General features: G+C 45.5%; 1 protein-coding gene and 1 long non-coding RNA gene across 2 annotated transcripts in view; one reads left to right on the forward strand and one right to left on the reverse strand.

The window, feature by feature from the left end:
- Positions 1-26,761, reverse strand: part of INCENP (inner centromere protein) — a 134,209-nt gene that overhangs the window by 77,092 nt on the left and 30,356 nt on the right. The window lies entirely within an intron of this gene.
- Positions 967-9,928, forward strand: LOC135231629 (uncharacterized). The gene is made up of 2 exons (XR_010322418.1): positions 967-4,966; positions 6,299-9,928. It is a non-coding gene; the product is annotated as an uncharacterized LOC135231629 (long non-coding RNA).

Below are 26,761 nucleotides of genomic sequence, written 5' to 3' on the forward strand. Positions count from 1 at the left end.
AAAGAGAATAGCTGGAGAGCTAGTCCTCCAAGGCTTTTGTGTCAGGTGTGATCTCCCTGTGCCCAAGGGCTAACATCTAATAACTATATTATTGAGAATGGTAAGTAAACAGCCATACACGCAGTGAAACCTGTGAGAACTGGAACTCAAAGGGACTGCCTTGTTTTTCCAGGTCTTGAAAGTTGTCCGCCTTTGAAAGGGTACAGTCTTACCACTTTTCTATCACTCATTTTAATGGAAAATATTTGAGTTTTCCTTCTCTGACATATTTCTGCCTTACACAGTTTCCACCTTTCGTAGGTTTTATTGTATACGTTTAAGGATCCCTTCAAACACTCCTCAAAAACAATGATGGTCACAAAAACCAAGTCACTTCATTTATTCAAGCTTCAGCAAATCTTTGAGTTCCTTCTAGGTGCCAGACATGGAGCATCTGAGATGATACAATCCCGGCCTGCATGAAATTTATAACCAGGGGAGCCCCCTGGGGCATCTCACGTCCACGTCTCTTGGGCCCCAATTCAATGATCTCTCTCTACCACCAAATTTCTTTTCCCCTCCACTGGATATACCTGGGCTTGTTTTCTTATTAAAGAGGGAGGCAGCTTAGTTAAACGATCAGTTACCTAGGTTCAGACTCTCCCTCCATTGTTTACTGGTTGTGTAGCCTTCGGCACCTTTGTCAATCTCTCTGTGCCTTAGTTTCCTCATCATTAAATTTAGAACGATAGGCCCTACTCCTAGGGCTACTGTGAGGATTAAATAAGAAGATAATGCCTATAAAGCACTAAGCACGGCAACCTGCAACAACCAATGTAGATGGGTCCATAGTTTCTCTTAGGGAGAATCCTTGAGAAGGTCATTTCACCTTGACCTTCCCTTGCCTTTATATTCAAATACCATCAATTTGTTTGGCCTTCACTAGAAGCAACAGCATATTATAAGTGTATTAGCAAGGATGGGAGATGATTGCAGGACCACAGCAGCCATCCTGATCTATGAGGCTGTGAACAGGGTGTGGGAGGGGAGAAAGATGTCAGACCTGGGGGTGGGGGTGGAGGGTCAAAGAACTGGGAGCTCCTGGAATTATTGGCTTCAAGTCTGAGAATCTTCTGCTTCTCTGAACTTGTTTCTTCCTTCCTTTCTTTCTATCTTCCTTCCTTTCTATCTTCCTTCCTTCTGTCATTTATTTCTTTCCTCCTTCCTTTCTTTCTTACTTTCTTTCTTAAGAGCTCAGAAAGTCCTTGGCTAACATTTGAAACCACCACCCATCTGTCAGCTTGTCTTACTGCGGTGGCTTGCATATTGCTGTGATGCTGGAAGCTATGCCACCAATATTTCCAATACCAGCAGGGTCACCCATGGTGAACAGGTTTCAGCAGAGCTTCCAGACTCAGACAGACTAGGAAGAAAGGCCTGGTGGTCTGCTTCCAAAAATCAGCCAGTGAAAACCCTATGAATCACAACAGAACATTGCCCAATATAGTGCTGGAAGATGAGTCCCCTAGGTTGCAAAACACTCAAAATATACAGTGGCTTCAACAACACACTCAAGCATACCAATGATGCGAAGATGGCACTGGACCAGGCATAATTTTGTTCTGTTGTACATGGCGTCACCACAAGTTGGAGTCGACTCAACGACAACAGGTATAATGGAAAAACCACTGGGCAGGGAGCTGGACGATATCTCAGCTCTGACACTAACTGGGAGACCGTCTGGCACATGGGAAGACATGGATCATGGAGTCCAGCAAGCATGGATCGCGTTCTGGTTCCGGGACCTACTGCAGCTCTCTGGGTCTGTTTCCTCATCCATGTAAAGGATACTATTCATCTCATAGAGTTGTTGTAAGGATTCAATGAGAAAAGCTCTTTATGCTGCTCCTGATATGTAATATGGAAACCCTGGTGGCATAGTGGTTAAGAGCTAGTGCTGCCAACCAGTTCAAATCCACCAGGCGCTTCTTGGAAACCCTATGGGGCAGTTCTACTCTGTCCTATGGGTTCACTGTGAGTCGGAATCGACTCGACAGCAACGGGCTTGGTTTTTTGGTTTGGTTTAATATGTAATATGGAGCCCTGGTGGCGCAGTGCGTGCTATTATTATTATGTACTGTTACGATTATTACTAAGAATTATTTTGGGCAGACCAGTTCACCTCTGTGAACTTCACTATTGTCATCCAAAGAATCAGTCTTTTTTGTGTGTCGTTAAAAATATATGCCTTTACAGGAAGGGACAGGAAAACTGGAAAAATGGACACGGAGAATCGAGGTGGAAAGGGAAAGAGGCAGAGTGCTGACACAATGCAGGGATTGCAACCAATGTCACAAAACAATTTGTGTACAAGTTTTTGAATGAGAAACTAATTTGCAATGTACACTTTCACCTAAAGCACAATAACTTTAAAAATATGTATACGTATATGCCTTTAGAAATAATGTCCCAATAAGTTGAAATATGCTTCTGCTGTCCTTCTTCCTACCTAAAAGTCTTCTCTTCTCCATTTGCTTTGGCATCTGAACTTGTTTCAGACAAATGAGTCAGTTAGCATGAAGTCATTAATTTTCTTGAGCCAGACAGACGTGTGTCAGCCCTTCTCTAAGGGAGAGCAAGGTGCTCATTTCAGACCTCACCAAGAATACCCTCAAAGTGATCCTAGTGCAGGCCCTGCCTCCTCCTGGGGCTGTTTTGAAGTTCAAATGAGATGATAACGTTCTTCAATGCCTTTGAAATTGAAAGTACTAGTCAAGAGCTTTTTTTTCCAGTTGCCAATGAGTTGACCCCAACTCATGGCCACACCATGTATGTCAGAGTAGAACTGTGCTCCGTAGACTTTTTCGTTTGTTTGTTTGTTTTTTAAATTCTGCTTCCGGTGACAGTTTACAAAGCAAATTGGTTTCCCATAAAGTGTTTCATGACCTTGGTTTCATTCCCCACAATGTGTCAGCACTTCTCCATTTTTTTCATCCTGATTTTCTACCCCATCCTGCCTTCTCATCTTTGCTTTTGGACAGATAATGTCCTTTTGATCTTGTATAATTGATTGCTGTAAGGAGTATGTTCCTCTCAGGTGTTACTGTTTATCTTATGTGGCTGTCTATTGTTTGGCTAGGATCCGAGAATGGCTTCCTTTCCAAGTCAAAAGTGTGCCTTAGGGCCATAGTCTTAGAGGTTCCTCTAGTTTCTGTCAGACCAGCAAGCCTGGTCTTTTTTGTAAATTTGTTTTTTTGTTCTACAATTTTCTCCTGCTCTGTCTAGGACCCTCTGTTGTGATCCCAATCAGAGCAGTTGGTGGTGGTAGTTGGGCACTACCTAGTTCTTCTGGTCTCCGGGTCGTGTAGGCTGTGGTTTATGTGGTCCATTAGTCCTTTGGACTAATTGCTTCCTTGAGTCTTTGGTCTGTCCATAAGGTTTTCAATGACTGATCACCAGGTCTTTCTTCCAAGGCACCTCTGAGCAGACTTGAACCACCAACCTTTCAGTCAGGAGCAAACACATTAAATGTTTACACCACCCAGGGACTCCAAGGGCTAGGGGTATCTATTTCTTTCATTCTTAGAGAACACCTGGTCGGCAGCTGCACTGGGACTAGAACCCAGGTCCTGACCCCCAGCCTAGGGCAAAGCAATTCTCCTAGTTACCTGGCAGAGTGCTTAACTATGTTGCACATCTTCAATTAAAAGGAGTTTAAGCTATTGCCTGGAAAAAGACTCTGCCATTGCCTATATTCAGTGATGAGGGAAGAACGTCTGTCAATCTAAGTGTGGCTCATAGGGGTGATAGGGAGTAGGGGCTGAGGTGGGCAAGGGCGGGAAGCAAAGAGATTGGGAAGAGCCAATCCATCCAGGCAACAGAGGGCGAGGGTCTAGATTCTAGAAGTAACAGAGTGGAGGGGACCAATCTGAGAAATGTTATTCATCTTTTGTTAGATTTAACTTTGTGTTTTGGAAACATTCAGACTTACACAAACGTAGAGAGAATGGTATGATGAGCCTCCATGGGCCTAGTACCCATATGCACCAGTTATCAACATTTCCCTCTTGAGAATTTGTAGAAGGGGAGATTGATAGGCCTTAGTGATTGGTTGGAGCCCTGGTGGTATAGTGGTTAAGAGCTCGGCTGCTAACCAAAAGGTCAGCAGTTCGAATCCACCAGCTGCTCCTTGGAAACCCTATGGGGCAGTTCTATCCCATCCTATAGGGTTGCTGTGAGTCGGAATCGACTGGATGACAATGGGTTTGTTTTGTTTTTTGGTAGTGATTGATTAGATGGTGAGGGGAAGTGGTGATGAGGGAATAGAGAGAAAATCGATAGGCCTTACTGATTGATTAGATGTGAGGGGAAGTGGTGATGAGGAAAGAGAGCCAAAAGAGAAGGAAGAACTCAGGATGACGGGGGTGTCTAGCCTGGGTCAGGTAGAGAATGTAGGAAGCCGAGCCAGTCTGGAGGAAGACAATGAGCTGAGTGAGCAGAGCCTGTCCGGAGTAGGGAGTTATGCTCTCTGCACACCCACCTCCCAGTTCCTTACACAGATATCTACTGAGTAAGCAAAGGATGTGGGTAGTGGGACCCACCAAGGACGGTTCTAGCCCCCTGCTAGGCTGGCCCAGTCTGAAGGCTGAAGCAGGTGAAGCTAGCTGAGCACCAGTTAGAGGACAGTGGTGATACAGTGGTAGAATTCTTGCCTCCCATGAGGGAGATAGAGAGACGGTTATTATAAAAGGGTGCTGTACCCAGAAAGGATATCGTATTGCCTGTAAATAGAATAGTCTGCTCACACAAAGGCTAGTTCATGATCAGTGCCCTTGAGGAACTTATTGCCTATGGGGAAAATGACTTGTAAACACCTCACAATAATCAGAGGCAGGGCAACAGAAAGGCTGAGGAGACTCCCCTGCTATTTGCTGTGATGGCTTGGACAAAGGAGCCACTGATTCTGACTAGAAGCACCAGGCAGGAGGTGAGTTACAAAGGAGGAAATGATTAGGGAGTGGGTTGGGCTAGAGAAGAAATGAGGAAAGGCGTAGAGTTGCAGCAGCAAGATGGGTGTCTGGAACTGAAGGGTGTGGAGGGAGAAAGTAGCAGAGGAGGCTGGATGGAAATTCAGAGCTCCGTAATGGAGGACATCCAGTGCCAGGTGGATTTGTGCTTACAGGCACTCCGTAGGCAGTGGGGAACCACTGTGGGTTTTTGAGGAGACATCACATTTTAGAAGACATCTGGGAGCAATGTGAAAAATGGATTGGATATCAGAAACTGAAGGCAGGATTAGTAGGGGGCCCTTGCAATGGCCCCCGGGTAGTACAAATAGTTAACACGATCAGTTGCTAACTGAAAGGTTGGAGGTTCAAGTTCACCCACAGGTCCATTGGAAGGAAGGCCTAGTGATCTACTTCTGAAAAATCAGCCATTGAAAACCCTATGGAGCACAGTTCTACTGTGACACACACGGGGTCTCCATGAGCCCTAATTGACTTAACGGCAACTAACAACAATTTTCAGTCTCAGCTATGAGGTTGGTTTTCCTAGAGCGGAGAGCTCAAACGGATGCGACAGCTACTATTCGCCCCATAGCTCTGACAGATAGAGTTCAAATTTTTCTCCTGTTGTGGGTTGAATTGTGTCCCTCCAACCAAAAAAAAAAGTACGTATTGTAATCCTAACCCGTACACCTGCAGCCTTTGTTATGTTAATGAGGCCATATCAGTGTCCACCGGAAAAAAATACAGGTGAGTTGACCCGCTCCCTACCGCTTTCTTGAATGTAGTCTTTACGGAGGGGCCCCGATGGCACAGTGGTTAAGAGCTCGGCTACTAACCAAAAAGGTCGGCAGGTCAAATCCAACAGGTGCTCCTTGGAAACCTATGGGACAGTTCTAGTCTGTTTTATAGGATCGCTATGAGTCAGAATCAACTCAATGACAACGGGTATTAATTAAATCTTTCTGGAAGCAGATTACCAGGCTTTCCTTCCGAAGCACCACTGGGAGAGTTCCAACTATCAACCTTTAGGTTAACAACTTGGCTTGCGCCACCCAGCAATGTGAAGAATAAACCTAATCACTTCTGAGTCATGAGGAGCAGCCTAGATGCAGAAACAAGCACAAACTGGTTGGCGGGGGGCCGGGAGAGATGCCACTGGAAGGTGGTCAAGGAACCAAGGAACACTGGGGCTATAGAAGGTGAGGATTTTCCTCCCAGAACAGACAGAAAGCCTTCCTATATAGCCCGTGCCCTGAATCCAGACTTGTAGCCTTCTAAACTGTGAGGAAATAACTGTCTATTCTTTAAAGGCACTCCCTCGTGGTACTCCTGTTACAGCAGCACTAGGAGATGAAGACTTACTAACTCATTAACAGCCTGCGTTATGCAGATGACACAACCTTGCTTGCTGAAAGTGAACAGGACTCGAACCACTTGCTGATGAATGATGAAGATCAAAGACCCCAGCCTTCAGTATGGGTTACACCTCAACATAAAGAAAACAAAAATCCTCACAACTAGACCAATAAAACAACATTAATGATAAACGGAGAAAAGATTGAAGTTGTTAAGCATTTCGTTTTACTTGGATCCACAATCAACACCCATGGAAGCAGCAGTCAAGAAATCAAAAGATGGATTGCATTGGGCAAATCTGCTGCAAAGGGCCTCTTTAAAGTGTTGAAAAGCAAAGATGTCACACTGAAGACTAAGATGTGCCTGACCCAAGCCATGGTATTTTCTATCACATCGTATGCATGGGAAAGCTGGACAACAAATAAAGAAGACCAAAGAAGAAGTGACACCTTTGAACTGTGGTGTTGGCGAAGAATATCGACTATACCATGGACTGCCAAAAGAACAAACAAATCTGTCTTGGAAGAAGTACAACCAGAAAGCTCCTTGGAAGCAAGGATGGCGAGACTGCATCTTCCATAGTTTGGACATGTTGTCAGGAGAAGAACATCATGCTTCATAAAGTACAGGGTCAGTGGAAAAGAGGAAGGTCCTCAACGAGATGGATTGACACAGTGGCTGCAACGGTGAGCTCAAGCATAACAACGACTGTGAGCATGACGCAGGACCAGGCAGTGTTTGTTTCGTTCTGTGGTACACAGGGTGGCTATGAGTCAGAACTGACTTGATGGCACCTAACAACAACAACAGGAAACAAAGACACTCCGCCTTCCCCCCTCTCAGTTATGGTAAGTTAGCTCTTTCCCCTTTGAGTCCAATCCTATTTGTGCGGTACCCCAGGAGAACCATGAAGTAAACAGCCTTGGCGGTGCTTGGGTGTCAAGGGAAGCTGGAGGAAAGAAGAGTGAGAGATTTATGCAGAGGTGCCCTCCTAGGTCCTACTGGAACACTGGACCTCCTAACCCTGTCTGCTACTGCACTGGAAGGCAGAGCTTCCCCGGAAGCTGGAGACCCAGTGAGGAGCTCTAGATGTGGGTGATCGTGGAGTCTTCTCAGGTTAGCACCAGGCAAATGGCAGCTCCAGAGGGGCAATGCTAAGGCTCTGGTATTGTTGACTTTAAGGCCCATGGGTCCAACTCGTGTCCCTGGCAAAGCTGTTTTGCGCTGGGAACCGCGTGAGGTGAGGACCACATTTTATTTAATAAATCTTCAGAAAGCAGTACTTCTCAGCCTTGGTTGCACGTTGGAATCACCTTGGGGAGCTTAACAACAGACTGATGTCTGAGCCCAGCTCCCAGTGATGCTGGTTGAATTATTCTGGGTGTGACGTGGGTGGGCACTAGGAGTTTTAAAAGCTCACCACGTGATTGTAATGTGCAACCAAGGTTGAGCACCAATGCTCTAAAGGCCCAAGTACAAAGACCACGTCCCCCACGAGCAAAGCGGAAGCTGTAACAGAGGCAGATTAAAAACAGCTAAGGAAGCCCAGGAGCCCTGGTGGTGCAGTGGTTAAGAACTTGGCTGCTGACCAAAAGATAGGCAGTTTGAATCCACCAGCCATTCCTTGGAAACTCTATGGGGCAGTTCTACTCTGTCCTATAGGGTTGCTATGAGTTAAAATAGACTTGACAACAATGAGTTTGGTTTCTTTGGCTTTAAGGAAGCCCAAAGAGTTCCTGGGTGGCACAAACAGTTAAGCGCTCGACTCTTAGCCAAAAGATTGGTGGTTTGAATTCACCCAGAAATGCCTCGGAAGACAGGCCTGGCAATCTGCTTCTGAAAGGTGACAGCCTTGAAAACCCTATGGAGTAGTTCTACTCTGCCCACGTGGGGTCGTCATGAGTTGCAATGGATTCAACAGCAACTAACAACAACAACGAGGAACCCAAGACTCCATAAAAGCCATGATTTCACTGGGGAAGATCATGGAGAAGACATATTCTCGGTGTTTCTTGTGGTCTAGAGCTATTAGCCAGGAGCTAGTCTGGTATGTGTGTGCACAGTGACACGAAGGCCCTGCCTTATGTGTCAGAAACATGGTTTTGTAATATACAAGATAGTTCCCCAAATGGTTGCGTTTTGCCAGTCAGGATGTGTGGGCTTTTCCCTCAGGTTGCTCCGTAACTGTTAGAAGGGGTGTGACCAAAACAAACCCTGTCACATCCTGTGGGTGTCTGCTGACTGCAGAAAGCTCCTGCTGACTTCAGCGTTTCTGGTGTCATAACACAGTCAGATGCGTCTCTTCAGGAGGTGAAATCTCCAGGCCCTTCTGTTTTGAAAATCCACGTGTGGCAAGGCTCTGACTCACTTCCCCGACTGCTTCCTGCATCAACAGCCCCAGCGGTTCCTCTCACTCCAGGGTTCAGTGAACAAGGTAGAAACTGTCAGCCATCGTAGGAAGAGACTTGAATTTTAATTGACTCTCCCACTGTTGGGTGGGCAAGGAGGGAGCTTATGTAGGCAGCTTTGAGATCTTGGTAGGAAAGAACCGATGTAAATACAAAATGAGATTAACCCCAATTCAGACCTCTGTGGAGAGGGCCAGATCTATTCATTCAAAAGAAAGAAAGCAATCAGAAAATAGGCCACTTCTCCCAATTGTACAGCACGGTTGAATATTTGGCTGTGGGTGACTGTCACTAACTACCTTTTTTTCAGTCATTTGAGACACTGATTGACAGACACCAGGCATGTTATTAGTTGGCGTCAAGTCATGGCGACCTTAGGTATGACAGAATGAGACAGTGCCAGGTCCTGTACCATTTTCATGATCTTTGATATGTTTGAACCCACTGATGTGTCTATGGTGTCAATTCATCTCACTGAGGGTTTCCTTCATTTTTGCTGACCCTCTAAGTAACCAAACAGGATGTCCTTTTCTAGCCATTGGCCTTTCCTGATGATGCCTCCAAAGTGAGCCTGAATCTTGCCATCCTTGTTTTGGTGCCCATTTTACAGATCATGAAATCAAGGCCTGAGATGTTCCCCGTTGCTCTCAAGTCAATTCTGACTCATAGCGACCCTACAGGACAGAGTAGAACTGCTCCATAGGGTTTCCAAGGAGCGGCTGGTGGATTCCAACTGCCAATTTTTGGTTAGCACCCATAGCTCCCTATAGCTCTTAACCACTGCACTAACAGAACCCTGATGGTGCAGTGGTTAAGAGGTTTGGCTGCTAACCAAAATGTCGGCAGTTCGAATCCACCAGCCGCTCCTTGGAAACTCTATGGGGCAGTTCTACTCTGTCCTACAGGGTCACTACGATTCGGAATTGACTCCACAGCAACAGGTTTGGTTTTGCTTTGGTTTTAGAGAGGTTCAGCCTGTCTGAGGTTCTCATGCTAGTAACTAGCTGAGCAGAGATACGAACCCAGGCCTGAGCACAGAGCCTGCACTCTAACCACTGTGTCACACTGTCTCTCCTAAAGTATGTTACACCTTGGCCCAAATCAGGTACAACTATAGGAAACTATGAAATACAGGTAACTGGAAAGAGAAAAATAAAAAAGTTGCAGTCAAGTCGATTCTAATTCATAGGGACCCAGTATGTGTCAGACAAGACCTGTGCTCCATAGGGATTTCAGGGGCTGACTTTTTTAAGTAGATCACCAGATCACCTTTCTTCCAAGGCACCTCTAGGTGGACTCAAAACAACCTTTTGGTTAACCACCAAGCCCATCAACATCTTTCACCACTCAAGGACTCCCCCAGGAAACTGAACTAGGTCAATTTTGAGAGTCCTTGTAACAACCTCTGCCATTGGACATCCAGCATGGCCTCAGTGTAACGACCCCTGCCATTGGACATCCATCAAGCCTCAGTGTAACAGCCCCTGCCATTGAATCCAGCATGGCCTCGATGTACCAGCCCCTACCATTGAACATCCAGCATGGCCTCAGTGTAACAACCCCTGCCATTGGATATCCAGTATGGCCTCAGTGTAACGACCCCTACCATTGGATATCCAGTATGGCCTCAGTGTAACGACCCCTGCCGTTGAATCCAGCCTGGCCTCTACGTACCAGCCCTTGCCATTGGACATCCAGCATGGCCTCAATGTAACAACCCCTACCACTGAACCCCTCCATGGCTTCCAGGGGGACTCGGAGTCGTGTCTGTGGTTCAGATACCTTACAGCACTGCTGGAGCCAAAGGACCTGAACATCTTACTCTGCAAAGAAAGTGCACCTAATTCATCAAGGCTTGGTGTGTGCCAAAATTCTTTATTAAGTGGATACTCAGTTTACTGTAGCACCGCATCCCCTGGTCCAGCCAGACAGCAGGACGCTCGGCACTGTTTGGCAGCTTCTCTTAGTCCCTATTGTGTAGCGGAGCCCAGGGCCACTGCAGGATGACTGCCTCCCTGGAGCCTGGCTGCTCTGGGGCCTTTGTTCTTTTTTCCCAGGACCCACTGTTCTCAGATTCCCTTCTTTCTACCTCCTCTTCGTGTTCTTACCCATCTTTGTTACTGTTCATTATCTTCATGTTTTTCCCCATCCTTCTCTCTTGTCTCCGGCTTTTACTTCTTATCCTCACTACCTCTTCCATTCTCATGTTGGAATGACATCTTATCCCCTTGTTCTTTCTTTGCCCTTCTTTTTTTTCTAACAGTTAATCCTAAACCCGTATTAGAGCTGGTTCTGTGCAATGTCGCTTCTTCTCCTTCCTCCCCCGTCCTAATCACCCTCCCCCTTTAAGAAGCTCTCCGTCTCTGGCACCTGGGCCTCCCTGGGTCTTCAGGCAGCTCAGCACCCCTGACAGTAGCCTTCCCCTGCTTTACCTGCTTCCTGTCGACTGTTTGGAGAGCCGAGGGAGGAGGACAGCCAGTTCTGGTTTGTGACCAAAAAAAAACAAACCAGTTGCCATGGAGATGATTCCAACTCATGGTGACCCGAGCATCTCAGAGTAGAACTGTGCTTCATAGGGTTTTCAATGGCTGTGATCTTTTGGAATTAAATCGACAAGGCTTTCTTCTGAGGTGCCTCTGGGTGGATCCAAAGGGCCAGCCTTTCATTTAGTACCCAAGGACTTAACCATTTGCTCCACTCGGGGACTCCTAGGTTGTGTGACAGATAACCCATTGCCGTGCAGTCCATTCCGACTCATAGCGACCCTATAGGACAGAGTAAAACTGCCCCATAGGGTTTCCAAAACTGTAATATATACAAAGCAGACTGTCACATCTTTGTCCCTTGGAGCAGCTGATGGGTTTGAACTGCAGACCTTTCAGTTAGCAGCCGAGTGCATAATCACTGTATCACCAGCAGTCCTTGGTTGTGTGACCCGTTAAAAAAAAAAAACCCGTTGCCATCAAGTCGATTTCGACTCATAGCGACCCTATAGGACAGAGTAGAACTGCCCCATAGAGTTTCCAAGGAGCACCTGGCAGATTTGAACTGCCAACCTTTAGGTTGTGTGACAGTGGCTCTAAATTGCCCTTTGATGTAATTTGATCAGATTTGAATGTAAGCAATAAAATAGTTCTGACTGCTGCTTGCTGAAGTTCTCATTGATTTCTCCAGGGAAGGTGACTATGTACAAGCCTTTGCTGGCACCTCTTTCATTTCCTGGGAATCATTTTATTCAGCTCTTCCTCTTAACTCTTATTGCTTCATTTGGTGCTGTTTGACTTCTAATTAGTCTTTCCTCCCTGTCTCCGTCATGCCTTTGTTGTTGTTAGGCATCATCAAGTTGGTTCCAACTCATAGCAATCCTACGTACAACAGAACGAAACACTGCGCAGTCCTGCGCCACCCTCACAATCTTTGCTGTGTTTGAGCCCATTGTTGCAGCCACTGTGTCAATCCATCTCGCTGAAGGTCTTCCTCTTTTTCAGTGACCCTCTGCTTTACCAAGCATTTTGTCCTTCTCCAGGGCCTGGTGCCTCCTGATAACATGTTCAAAGTATGTGAGACAAAGTCTTGCCATACTTGCTTCTAAGGAGCATCCTGGCTGTACCTCTTCCAAGACAGATTTGTTTGTTCTTCTGGCAGTCCATGGTATATTCAATATTCTTCACCAACACCGTAATTCAAAGGCATCAATTCTCTTCAGTCTTCCTTATTCATCGTTCAGCTTTCGCATGTATATAAGGCAATTGAAAATACCATGGCTTGGGTCAGGGATACCTTAGTCCTCAAAGTGACATCTTTGCTTTTTAATACTTTAAAGAAGTCTTTTGCAGCAGATTTGCCCAATGCAATGCATCTTTTGACTTCTTGACTGCTGCTTCCATGGGTGTTGATTGTGGGTCCAAGTAAGATGAAATCTTTGACAACTTTACTCTTTTTCCTGTTTATCATGATGTTGCTTGTTGGTCCAGTTGTGAGAATTTTTGTTTTCTTTACATTGAGGTACAATCCATACTGAAAGCTGCAGTCTGTGATCTTCGCTAGAGAGTGCTTCCTCTTCACTTTCAACAAGCAAGGTTGTGTCATCTGTATATTGCAAGATGTTAATGAATCTTTTTCCAGTCCTCGTGCCACATTCTTCATATAGTCCATCTTCTCAGATTATTTGCTGAGCATACAGATTGAATAAATACGGTGAAAGGATACATTCTGACACACCTTTCCTGACTTCAAAGCACACAGTATTCCCCTTGTTTTTGTTCGAACGACTGCCTCTTAGTCTACGTACAGGTTCCTCATGAGCACAATTCAGTGTTCTGGAATTCCCCACACATTTGCCGGTTTGTTGCATCGTGGTGGCTTTCGTTTTGCTCTGATGCTAGAAGCTATGCCACTGGTATTTCAAATACCAGCAGGGTCACCCATGGTAGACAGATTGCAGCAGAGCTCCCAGACGAAGACAGACTGGCAAGAAGGACCTGGCGGTCTACTTCTGAAAAAAATTGGCCAGTGAAAACAAGGGCCTCTAGGCAGCAGGAAAACAGAGAACTTGACAGGATGGTGAGGGATTGGACGCACTTGGGCGTCCCTCTGCTGGAAGTCTGTTCCTTTGCAATATCCAGAGAGGAGGCCTAGGCTGGTAAACCACAGACCAGGATGATCTGTATCTGGGCCCTGGGAACCCTGGAGGAATTACTTTTTTGACAAGATCAGAGGGTGTTGATGTTGACTGCACAGGTTGTGGCTCATGGTCCCACAAACCTTTCTCACCCTTGCTTTCCTGCTGAATTACACTCTAGTTGAAGCACAAGAATAGGGATTCAGGACTCGGGAGTGCCAGCTATGCCATCCTGGGGCTGGAGAGGTGCCGTTCCAGACCTCTCTTTGCCATTTTGTAACCAAACGCCGCTCAGGTTCTTGTCCTGTCCTATTAGCTGATGGAAATAAGATGGACACTAATTACAAGGGAAACAGAAGGTGGCAAGTTTATTGTCTGAGCAGACAAGAAGCAACTGAGGGTCTAGCGACCATAAGACCATGCGCTCCCTATTTGAGGGGGTTGGGGAGCTTTTTATTTCCAATGGCATCAGGGGGTTGGGTTTGGTACCCAGAACTCTCTACCCTTAGCCCTCCCATGTCCACATTTGGAGGTCCAGATGTTAAATCATCTTCCGTCGGATATCTGTGTGGTAGGACCCCTTGCTTCTCAAATAGACTCAGGTGAAACCATGGCTGAGAAATATCTTTCCAGTGAGATGGATTGGCATGATAGCCACAGTGATGGACTCGAACATGCCGGCAATCATGAGGATGACACAGGACCAGGCAACATTTTGTTCTGATGTATATAATGTCTCCATGAGTCAGAGTCAACTCGATGGCAGTTATCTATCTATCTGTCTATCTATCTATCTGTCTATCTACCTACTTGTCTATCTACCTAGCTATATGATATCCCATTGTATTAATATACCACTATTTACTTGATGTACTCACACTTATATCTTTGCATACACTAGGTAGAGTTTCTCCAGGCAATATACCTAGAAGAGGTGTGTCCTTCTCAGAAGACAGCCATGGACTGTGCCCTGGGACACTTCACCTTTTGAACCAAAGAGAAGCTCTTACTGTAGCTGAAAATATAGTGTCTTGTGGAATAAGCTCCTTTAGGGCAAAAACTAGTTCTCCCTCACTTTAGAATCTCACAGGGTAAACTTTAAGAGATACTGGCTAAGGAGCCCTGGTGGTGAAGTAGTTAAAGCCATCAATTGTTAACCAAAAAGTCATTGGTTTGAAACCACTAGCAGCTCTGCAGGAGAAAGATGTGGCAGTCTACTTCCATAGAGATTTACCGCCTTGGAAATCCTACAGGGTAGCTATGAGTTGGAATGGCCTCGATGGCAGTGAGTTTGACTTAATGGATGGACCTGGCCCCTAGTTTAAGGCCCCTGGACTGGCATTCCCCAGCTTTGTGATCTTGGGCAAGCCATTGCCCTCCTATTCTGGGTCCCATCATCCCATTCCATGGCTTTAACTATCATCCATGAGTTGATGGCCCCACACATACATTTCTAACCCCAGCCTCTCTCCTGAGCCTGACTGGTACGACACCTGCCTACCCAACAACTCTACTGGATGAGGATCTCAAACTCTGGGTCTTACTCTCCAAAGTCTGCTCTTTTCCCATTCTTTTCCAAACCAATATATGACATTGCCTTTTATCCAGTTGCTCATGCCAAAGCCTAGGCATCATCTTTGATTCCACTGTTCCTCACAGTCCATGCACAATCCATCAAATCCATTTGTTTCTACCTTCAAAACACATTGTGAATGTAACAATTTCTCACCAGCTCCAACACCACCAGCCTCCTACCCAGACTCCCAGCTCCCACTCCTGTTCCTCTATGAGCTGTTCTCCACCAGCAGCCAGTTATAAAGCTGACCACATCACTCCCTTGATTACAACCCTCTCATCCCACTTGGGGTGAAAGTCCTTATGTGCACAGTGTTGGTGTCTACCCGCACATCTCATTTGAAATCAGCAGCCAGTGGTGTGTAGTGAGAAAGTAATGATCTGGACTCAAAACAGCAGGCCTCCTGTCTGGACTCAGTCACTTTCTATGATTTATGAGGTCTTACGTCATAGCATTGCTAGGATTCACTCAAATGACATCTGTACCAATGCTTTCGGAACTTTGATTGTTGGGTTATTAGCACCCGCCTTTGTGGCACTCTTCTCTTTGAGGGTAAGAGGGGAGAAGACAGAGATAAGCAGACCAACCAAATGATGCCAAAAAAGCTCCAATATCCATTGCCTCTCCATTCCCCTCTCACTATGATCCTCCTCCTTCCCCTCTTCCTGAACTGGTTGCCATCAAATGGATCCCAACTCATGGCAACCCCATGTGTGTCAGAGTAGAACTGTTGCTCCACAGGGTTTCCAATGACTGATTTTTCACCATGTAAATCACGAGGCCTTTCTTCCAAGTCACCTCTGGGTGGACTCGAATCTCAAAACATTTGGTTAGCTGCTGAACTCATTAACTGTTTGCACAAACCAGGGACTCCTCCCTTTCCCCAGTCTCACTCATTTGCTGTGTTGATCCCTCACTTTTCAGATGCCAGGCTCCGTTGAAGACTCGTATGATGCCAGCCAGCAGCCCCCAGCCTGGTGTGTGAGATGTTCAATTACCATTATTACACAGTTAGAACCACAACCATCACACAATTATAACTGTGGAGTCAGTGCTGGGATGTGAACAGTGTGCTGAGGACTAGGCACAGCCTAGATTTATTAAACAGCATTAAATTAAATTCAATATACCAGACTCTCTTTTCTAAGCACAAATCTTTCATTGAAGTCTGAAAGTTACATGCCTATATGATGTGTCCACCATTGTCACCTCCAGGAAGCTTCCTGGGCCTCCACCCTTTGTTGTAGGGTAAAAACATCACAAAGTTTAGAAAAGCAAAAAGAGTTTTATTCAGCATATATTCAAAAAGGCAAAAGTGGGATGCAGACAAGCATGTTGCTAGAGCTGTGTTTGCCCGAGTCTAAGGAAATAGCAGAATAGATAGAAGTGGGAAAACGGAGAAGCCTGCTGCCGCAGCCACATCTGCCCAAGTCCAAGGAACCTTATAGAGTCATCAGTATAGATTAACATTACAAACGGGCAAAACCATTGAAAGCTTTGCCTTTTCACTGACTGGCTAGAAACTGTGATCCTACACCTTTCTTGACAATCACTGGTTCCAGTTTCAGTCAGGACAGTCAGGAGGGTCTTCACCGGTCCAACAAATTTTCCATTCACTAAATGCTAACAGAAAAAGGTAAGAATGGAGGTCTTTTGTGTTCTGTTAGATTGGCTTATGTGAAAGGTTCCCTGAAAGATGCTTTCCAAGATTATCCTTGCTATCGTCTTAATACCTCAGGGCCCAGTTGATGTGTCCTTGTGAGTCCTTGTGAGCCCAGCTCCAGCAGGGTCACATCCTCTCTGCTTAGGGACTGGGAATAATGATTCCAATTTTATTTTCTAAATCATCCTCCAACTCAGACCACCATCGCACTCATGGTCTCAGAGCAAGTGTGCAATAGGTGATACGGGTGTGCCATTTCCTTGTAGAGAGCTGTTGCTACGCCGTGTGTAAGCCTAACATACAACATGACCCCTAAATGCACTGTATCCACCTCACCTGGTGCTCAGCAGGACAAGCGATGGGTTGTGATGCCAGAGGGAACATCGGATAAGTCAGCTCCATCCAAGACCAGTATGATGACCTCCAAGCTGAGACATTCACCTTACACCTGACTTTGGAACTTAACCCTCATTAAGGTGCAAACCCCTGGGAACTGAGCTTTGAGGGACAAATAGGAATTAGCCAAGAAGGTTGGCGAGACAGGAGCGAGGTGAGGAGGACTCCCCAGGCAGAAAGAACAGCCCATGAAGGGTGGTCTGGCGAATGCAGCTTGGCTGAAGCACTGGAAGGAGTTGAGAACCAGTGGGCAGACCCTGTAGGGCCTGTGTGCCATGCTGGGGGGTCTGAAGGTGCTGTGGACAGTCAGCCTGGGGTAGGGAATGAATTCAGTGACCCTGAGTGGGAATCTTGGCCAGGCCACTTCTTGGCTAGTGTTGTAAGGGGGAGGGGGAGAGCTTGCACTTGGGAGGAAGAAGAGAGAGGTGGTGGTGATATTCCTCAATAAGATGGTCCCTACGTAGTTAAACCTTAAGCCAAGGAAGTGGTCCCTATAAAAGTCCCTAACTTGATAGGATCTCTAACTTGGTAATTAAATAATAAGCCAAGGAAATAGTCTCTGCAGGAGTCCCTGACTTGGCTGTTAAACATTAACAGGGAGAGATAAAACAAAAAGGGTATAAAACCCTAAGAAAACGACTATCGGGCACTCAGGCTCTCTCTCTGAGTAGCCCGCTTGACGCTCCCTAGTTAAGTGTACTTTTGCTACCTAATTAACTCTGCTAGCTAATAAACCTCTGCTCGCTTGGCACTATTTGTCTCAGTGTTTGAATTCTTTCCTACACCGACAAGAACCGAGGCTATTCTCCGGTAACAGTGTGACTCCTTGCAAATTGTTCAGCCTCTTTGATCCTGTTTTATCATCTGTAAAACCAACATAACACTTCCTAGACTTGTACAGAGAGCTAAATGAGATCAAGCATGTAAAAATCTCCTGGCCAAATATTTTGTTGTGTATATTTCCACCACAATAAAATTAAAAAAAAAAAATTGCCTAGTACACTACAAACTTCCATAAATGACAACCACAATCCTTTCTGTTGTTGTTAGTGTTGAAGGCATTCACCCAGGGGAGCAACAGACTTCTTTCCAGTTCATCCCTGGGTGCAGAAAGAGGAAGGATTTGTAGCCCCGGGGCCCCTTAGGCAAATCCTTTCTTGGCTGATCCAACAGAAGGTTCCGGGAAAGCCAGGAGGCTCCGCGGGTGGTGAGGATTTCCCAGTAGCTCGGCCTCCCTGGGAGCCAGAGGGAAACCCATAAAAAGCCTTCTCAGAAGCCAGGTGCTCCCACCAGGCTGATCACTCCCACAGCATCAAGGCACAGTGGTTGGCACCTGGACGAGCCCCCTTACTACCCCAGCAGCAGGAAGCCAGCAGGAGGGGCGGATGGCAGAGCCTAGAGCTTGGCTCCTTTCTTTCCTCTGCAGGGCTGCAGCAGTAGCTTCCTCCGATTCATTCTTGTCGCCCACCCCACCCCCGCCCCCCACCAGACCTGGCTCTTGGGAATCAACGTGGCTTTGGGCTGCTTTCAGCGCTCCAGGGTGTGGGGTTTACATTTCCAGGGAGTGGTGGGAAGGATTCCCTCCTGTTAAGTTGGAGGCTTACAGGATGGGTACTAGCTGATTGCTGAATACGAGGCAAAGGCTTTTGCTGCTCGCTTCCCAAGACTCCTCACCTACCAGGATGACTCATGTTTCCAGGAAGAGGCTCTGAGACCAGGGGACTGGGGACAGCAGGTTCCCTGTGAATAGAGTGTCTTATTCATGAATGAGGATTCAGAGCACTGGCCCTCTGTGGTCACATGGAGGCCCAGGTACACACAGGCAGTTAGTGGCAGAGCCGGGACAGGAGCCCAGTCTCCTGAGTCACTGCGGATGGCTGTTGCCACCAACACCCCACAACCACTCCTGTCACTGTCAGAGGGAGCTCCCCGGCACTTGGTTTGGAGAAGCCATCTTCTGGATCCTCATGTAGCCAAGGCCTAGGTCTGGGGCTGGGAAAGACCCTCAGGCTGTAACAGAGAGAGTAAGCATCAGCCTTACCCAGAGATTCAACTGCCGAAAACTCCACTAGCTACCCCCCTCCCCAAGTTCAAGCCCCAGGCAGACAGATCTTCCTTCATCTTCTCCCTGTATCTCTAGCTCCAGGAGATAAGAACCTGGCTCTGCACCAAGGGCTCCAAAGGCAGACCCCCTTTTTAGGAAAAAATAAGGACTTTTTTGTCTCTAAAAAAAGACTGGTGTCAAGTTAGGAATGCGTTCAGCTGCAAGTAATAGAAAACCTGACCAACAGTGTCTTAAACAAATGTTGTTGTTGTTAGGTGCCGTCGAGTCAGTTCCGACTTATAGCAACCCTATGTACCACAAAACGAAACACTGCCCAGTCCTGCCCTATCCTTACAATGGTTGTTATGCTTGAACCCATTATTGCAGCCACTGTGTCAATCTATCTTGTTGAGGGTCTTCCTCTTTTCCGCTGACCCTGTACTTTCCCAAACATTATGTCCTTCTCCAGGGACGGATCTCTCCTGACAACGTGTCCAAAGTATCTAAGAAGCGTCTTATGCACTTAAGCAAATAGGAGTTTATTTTCCTCACATAAGAAGATGACAGGACTCTGGGATGTGGTTTCTCTGGTTCACTTAGCTGCCCCCTTATGATCTCAAGAAGGCTGCAGCAGCCCCATATAACACATCCTTATACCATGGTCAGAAGCAGGAAGTAGGGCAAAGAGTTTCTTCCCCCAGGTTCTCCTTATCAAGAAGAAAATACTGTTTCCAAGAATACAACAGCTGGCCTCTCATCATATCACTGGCCAGAAAGGGGCTGCACAGTCTTCCCCACTGAAGTCAGAAAGCGTATATCTGACCATCCCAGGCTTTCCAGTGAGAGGAGGACAGAGATAAAAGTTTCGAGAAGGACTTTGGGTTAGCCAACTGTTATAGATTGAATCGTGTCCCCCAAAAACGTCTGTTTAAATTTAACCCCATACCTGTGGTTATAGCCACATTTGGAAATAGTTTTTCTTTGTTATGTTAATGAGAGCGCATTAATGTAGAGTGTGTCTTAAGTCAATCTCTTTTGAAACAGAAAAGAGATTAAACAAGCAAGTCAGCAAGCAGAGATGGGGGAAGAGAGATCCCATACCACGTGATGATTGCCCAGGAGCAGAAGCTCAAAGAGACAAGAACCTTCCTTCAGAGCCAACAGAGACAGAAAGCCTTCCCCTAGAGCCTGCACCTTCAATTTGGATTTCTAGCCTGCTAAACTGTGAGAAGCTAAATGTCTGTTACCACCGCCCACTCGCATTTGTGTTATAGCAGCACTCAATAAGACGCCAAAGCACCTGCCACAATCGACCACCTCAGGAACTGCTGGTTTTGAACAACTAGAAATGGGTACAAAATTCATACCACTTTCTAGAGAGGGGGCCAAAGATAGGCCTATAAGGCTGAGAAAAATCTTCTGGTTTTGGCTGAAGAAGAGCTGAACCCTATACGTGCGTGGCAGAAAACGTCCTGATGGGACATCACCTTCAGGTGGTGTTTCAGCTCTGCCACTTACTATGTGGCCTTGAGCAAGTTACATAACCTGAGTGTCAAATGGGCTCATTGAAAGAAAGGAGATAATGGATACCCCCAATTAGCACAGTATGGGGCTCGTAGTCAGTCATTATTATCACCATTATTTTTTAAATTTTTAAAAAATTATTATCCAGTAAAGCTGGCTTTTTTGTTGTTGTTATTGTTCTTTTGGTGTACAGTTCTATGACTTTTAACCCATGTCTAGATCCATGTAACTATCATAACCAAGATACAGAACAGTTTCATCATCCTCCCAAAACTCCCTCATGGGATGGATTCCTTGAGAGAACGTCCCTCTCCTCAATCACAACACCTGACAACCACTGATCTGTTCTTTCCATATATAGTTTTTGGAAACCCTGGTGGCACAGTGGTTAAGAGCTATGGCTGCTAACCAAAAGGTCGACAGTTTGAATCCACCAGGCGCTCCTTGGAAACCCTACGGGGCAGTTCTACTCTGTCTTATAGGATCGCTACGAGTCGGATTTGACTCGACGGCAACAGATTGGTTTGGTATATATAGTTTTGTTCTTAAGAATGTTATATAAATGGAATCTTGCAGTATGTAACCTCTTGAGGCTCTTTCGCTCAGCGTCATGCCTTTGTAATTCATCCAAGGTGTTTCAATGTCAATAGTTCCTTCCTTTTTATTGGTAGTATCCCATTGTATGGATATACTATCACCATTCACTTTTTAAATATAAGAAAAATTCACATACCATGAAATTCACCATTTTAACCATTTAAAAGTATATAATCCAGTGACTTTTAGTACATCTACAATTTTGTACAATAACTATCACTAAAATTTAGTTCCAGAACATTTTTATCACTTCAAAAGGAAATCTGTACCCATTAAGCAGTCACTCCCCTGTGTCCACTCTCCCCAAACCGTGGTAAACACGAATCTGCTATCTCTACGGAACCGCCTATTCTGGGCATTCCATGTAAATGGCATCATACAACCTGTAACCTTTCGCGTCTGGCTTATTTCACTTAGCACAATGAAGCCAAGGTCCACCCATGTTGTAGCATGTGTCAGTACTTCATTCCTTTTTATGACTGAATAGTATTCCATCATACGGATATGAGCCCTGGTGGCACAGTGGTTAAGCTCTGGACTGCTAACTGAAAGGTCAGCAGTTCAAGCCCACCAGCTGCTCCCTGGGAGAAAGATGTGGGACAGTCTGCTTCAGTAAAGATTTACAGCCCAGGAAAACCTATGGGGCAGTTCTACTCTGTCCTACAGAGTCACTATGAGTCGAAATGTTTGGCTTGGGTTTTTTTTTTTTGTTGTTGTTAAATGGATATGCCACATTTTGTTTATCCATTCATCAGTTGATGGGCGTTTGGGTTGTTTCCACATTTTCGCTACATTGCCGTAGAAGTTTCTGTTTTAACACCAGTTTTCAATTCTCTTGGGTATATACCTAGGAGTAGAACTGCTGAGTCATAAGGTAATCTTATGGTTAACTTTCTGAGGAACTGCCAGACTGTTTTCCACAGTGGTTGCACCATTTTACATTCCTACCAGTAATATATAAGGGTTCCAACTTGTCCACATCCTTGCCAACACTTGTTATAGTCTATATTTTTAATTTATAACAATCCTCGTGGGTATGAGTAGCCCTGGTGGCACAGTGGTTAAGAGATTGGCTACTAACCAAAAGGTCGGCAGTTCAAATCCACCAGCTGCTCCTTGAAAACCCTATGGGGCAATTCTACTCTGTCCTATAGGGTTGATAAGAATCAGAATCGACTCAACAGCAACAGGTTTGTTTTTTTTGGTTTTAATGATGAATGAAGTTGAGCATCTTTTTTATGTGCTTGTTGGCTGTTTGGAAACCCTGGTGGCGTAGTGGTTAGTTGCTATGGCTGCTAACCAAAGGATCAGCAGTTCAAATCCACCAGGCATTCCTTGGAAACTTTATGGGACAGTTCTACCCTGTCCTATAAGGTCACTATGAGTTGGAATCAACTTGATGGCAAAGGATTTTTATTGGCTGTTTGTATATCTTCTTTAGAGAAATGTCTATTCAAGTCTTTTTTCCATTTCTAAATTAGCTTGTTTGTCTTTTTCTGGTTGAGTTGTAAAAATTGTAAGTATTCTTTATGTATTCTAGATACTAGATCCTTATCAGATATATCTTTCCCGAATACTTTCTCCATTCTATGGGTTGTCTTTCCCCGTTCTTGATAGTACCCTCTGATGCATGAAAGATTTTAATTTTGATGAAGTCCAGTTTATCTATTTTTTCTTTTGTTGCTTGTGCTTTTTGGTGTTATGTCTAAGAATCAATCATCAAATCCAAGACCATGAAGATTTACTCTTATGTTTTCTTCTAAGAGTTTTATTGTTTTAGCTCTTATGTTTAGATCTTTGATCCATTTTAAGTTAATTTCGTATATGGTGTGAGGTAGGGGTCTGTCATGGATTGAATTATGTCTCCCAAAAAATGTGTGTATCAATTTGGCTGGACCATGATTTCTGGTATTGTGATTTTCCTGTCTCTATGACGTTAATAAGGGAGGACAGGTGGCAGTTGTGTTTGTGAGGCATGACTCAATCTACAAGATTTGATTGTGTCTTGACGCAACCTCTCAAGATATAAAAGAGAGAAGAGAGTAGAGAGATGGGGGACCTCATACCACCAAGAGAGCAGTGCTGGGAGCAGAGCGCATTCTTTGGACCTGGGGTCCCTGCACAGAGAAGCTCTGAGTCTGGGAGAAGATTGATGAGATGGCCAACATACAGAGAAAGTCTTCCCCTGGGGCTGACACCCTGAATTTGGACTTTTGGCCTACTTTACTGCAAATAAATAAATTTCTCTTTGTTAAAACCATCAATTTGTGGTATTTCTTTTATAGCAGCACTAAATAACTAAGACAGGGTCCAACTTCACTCTTTTGCTTGTGGCTATCCAGTTATCCTAGCACCATTTGTTGAAAAGACTATTCTTTCTTCACTGAATGGTCTTAGCACTCTTGAAGAAAATCAATTAACCATAGATGTGATGGTTTATTTCTGGACTCTCAATTTTATTCCATTGATCTATATCATTAACAGGAGAAAGAGCCAAATGAACACAGACCCAACTTCTTGAAAAGACAGATTTAATAAAGATATATTTTTAAAAGGCAGATTTAATAAAGCACAATACTCTTCTCACTGGACTGACCTGGGTGGAATTTTTTGGATTTGTGGTAGATTTTGAGCCAAACATCCTATCTGAACCTGGAGCATTGGTATGACCTATGTTTCTATTTTATTCCCAGAGGAAAAACTTTCAGGGGAGGTTGCCATACACATACTGAAAATTGCTTCTCCTTTTTCATCCCAAACATCTGTTCAAGTTAGATAAACACAAATTGTTGTTGTTAGTTGCCATTGAGTTGGCTTCATTCCGTTATACATGGCAAGCTTGTATATATAGAAGAAGGAAACATTGCCCAGATCTGTGCCAGCTTCATGACTGTTGGTATGTTTGAGTCCGTTGTTGTGTGGCTATTGTGTCAATCCGTCTCACTGAGGGTTTCCCCAGTTTTCATTGACCCTCCGCTTTACTAAACTGACATTCTTCTATACTGAATGGTCTTTATTGATGACGTGCCCAAAGTAAGCAAGCCAAAGTCACCCTTACTTCTAAGGAGCATTCTGGCTGTGTTTCTTCTAAGATGGATTTGTTCTTTCTTTTGGAGGTCCACAGGATAGTCAACATTCTTCACCAACACCACAACTGGAATGCATCAATTCTTTTTCTATCTTTTTTTAATCATCTAGCTTTCACATGTTGTTAGGTGCCCTCAAGTCAGTTCTGACTCATAGTGACCCTGTGTATAACAGAACAAAACAGTGCCTGCTCCTGTGCCATCCTCACAATTGCTGTTATGCTTGAGCCCACTTTATAGCCACTGTGTCAATCCATCTCGTTGAGGGTCTTTCTCTTTTTCCCTGACCCTCTAATTTACCAAACATGATGTCCTTCTCCAGGAGCTGATCTCTCCCTGATAACATGTCCAAACTATGTGAGACAAAGTCTCGCCATCCTTGCTTCCAAGGAGCACTCTGGCTGTACTTCTTCCAAGACAGATTTGTTCATTCTTCTGGCAGTCCATGGTATAGTCAATATTCTTTGCCAATACCATAATTCAAAGGCATCAATTCTTCTTTGGTCTTCCTTAATCATTGTCCAGCTTTCTCATGCATATGAGGAAATTGAAAACACCATGAGTCACGCATACCTTAGTCCTTAAAGCAACCCCAAGTGTCCGTCAGTTTGTGGTTCTATGGTGGCTTCTGTGTTGCTGTGATGCTGGACGCTATGCCACCAGTATTTCAAATACCAGCAGGGTCACCCATGTCAGATGGGTTTCAGCTGAGTTTCCAGACTAAGGCAAACTAGGAAAAAGGACCTGGTGGTCTACTTCTGAAAAAATTAGCCGTGAAAATCTTCTGAATAGCTTTCACATAAATTTTATAAAATCTTGACCTAGGAGTCACTTTCCATGAGAAAACTAGTAGCCCCCATATCTGGTCAGGTACCCTTCCTATGAAGCCCATAAGCCTTCCTGCAAGAAAAGGCTCTGAGTCCAGTTGTGCGGTTTGGGTGAGAGCAAAGTCCTTAGTCCTCTGGGTGACAGCAATGGGAAGATACCCAAAAGCTGATAGCTTGTGTCTAGGGAACATCACTGGGAGCCTGGATCCCCTTATGCTCCATGGCCTGCAGTTTGCAGCCAGCTGGCCAAGCTGGGTCAGGCAGCCAGTTCCCCTCTTCCCCCCACACTTGGGACAGAAAAAGCTGGTACCCGTGGGCAGGGAGAATTTCTGAGAGAGGGAGATTGAGCATGAGAGGGAGGCTGCCCAGTCCAGCTGCTGCCTTAGCTTTTGTTCAAAATCCTACCTGTAGGCCCCTCCTTTCATTGAACTCGTAGAAAACAGAGATAGGACACTTGCTTCTGCATTGTCACAGGTATGTTTTTTCTGACTTTTGACCTTCTGTTCATTACTGGATGTCATTTAGGCTGGATTCTTGTCCCCAATTTAGCAACTGCTCATTTGAATAAGAGAGCGAGATAGTGAGAGACAGAGACACAGGGAGACCACACAGAATCTGGTCTTCTCTGGTTTCTAGGTGCCGAGTCAGTTGCAAGGCCTTAGCCCTCTCCTAGGGCATCCCTGACAGCAGCAGTGGCAGGTGGCCCAGTTCTGTGGCCCACTGAGGGGCTTGTGAGCATTGACTCTGAAAAAATAGGCTTGTTCTGGGCTTCAAAGGCAAAGCTAGCTATGGGGTAGCTATGGCCAGCTGGTCTGGGTTTCCAGCTGGTGCTGAAGTCAAACTTTCACTTCCTCTGGAAATCCCCTGCACTTAATCGCTGCTTCTGCAATATGTATATCCTAAATCCCCTGGGGTTTAGGCTCATGCGTTTCTGAGCAGTGGGGCAAGCAAAAATGGCGAGGCAGAGGTGTCTGACTTCCTCCAACTTCATGAGGGGGAGAGAGAGTCGCCATCAGCATCAGCCCAAGGCTGACTCCTATGAAGTGGAGGTCAAACAAGCCTCCTCTCTCCAACCTTTTTCACCAATTCTGACACCAGCTGTCCTTTCCACAGCACTCTGCTTCTCTGCTGGGTTCAATAATTCATTACAACGGCCACACAGAACTCACAGACAATACTCATAATTATGGGGTTTATTAGGGAAGTAATAGGTTACATACAAGTCAGGATCAGAAACGACTCAGGATACAGTTCTTCCATCAGTACAGCTTCTCAGCCGTGCCCACAGACAGGCCTCTCCCTAGCCCTTGGCCCCTCAGGCCTTCAGTCCCTCAGGGGTCTTGGGCCTCTTGGGCTAGCCTGCCTCTGCCCTGCTCAGGCAAGTGTTACAAAGCTCTTTAGCTCCACCAATAAGTACTCAGAGGCACCCCACTCCACCATCCAGCCTCCTGCCAAAGGCTCTCAGCTTTCTTACTCCATAGGCCAGGAAGCTCACCGTGCCATCTTCTGCAGTTCTCCTGTTTCTACTGCCTCTGCTGTGGCCATTTCTCTGCCACTGCTTCTTGCCATCTGTGGCCGTCACTGGTGTTACAGCTCTCTGTCTCCTGAATATAGGAGGTTATCAGCACAGGGACCCCAGGTCCAAATGACGTGCTTCATTTTCATCTCTTTTTTA

This window comes from Loxodonta africana, chromosome 7 (assembly GCF_030014295.1).
Source record: "Loxodonta africana isolate mLoxAfr1 chromosome 7, mLoxAfr1.hap2, whole genome shotgun sequence".
NCBI lineage: Eukaryota > Metazoa > Chordata > Mammalia > Proboscidea > Elephantidae > Loxodonta > Loxodonta africana.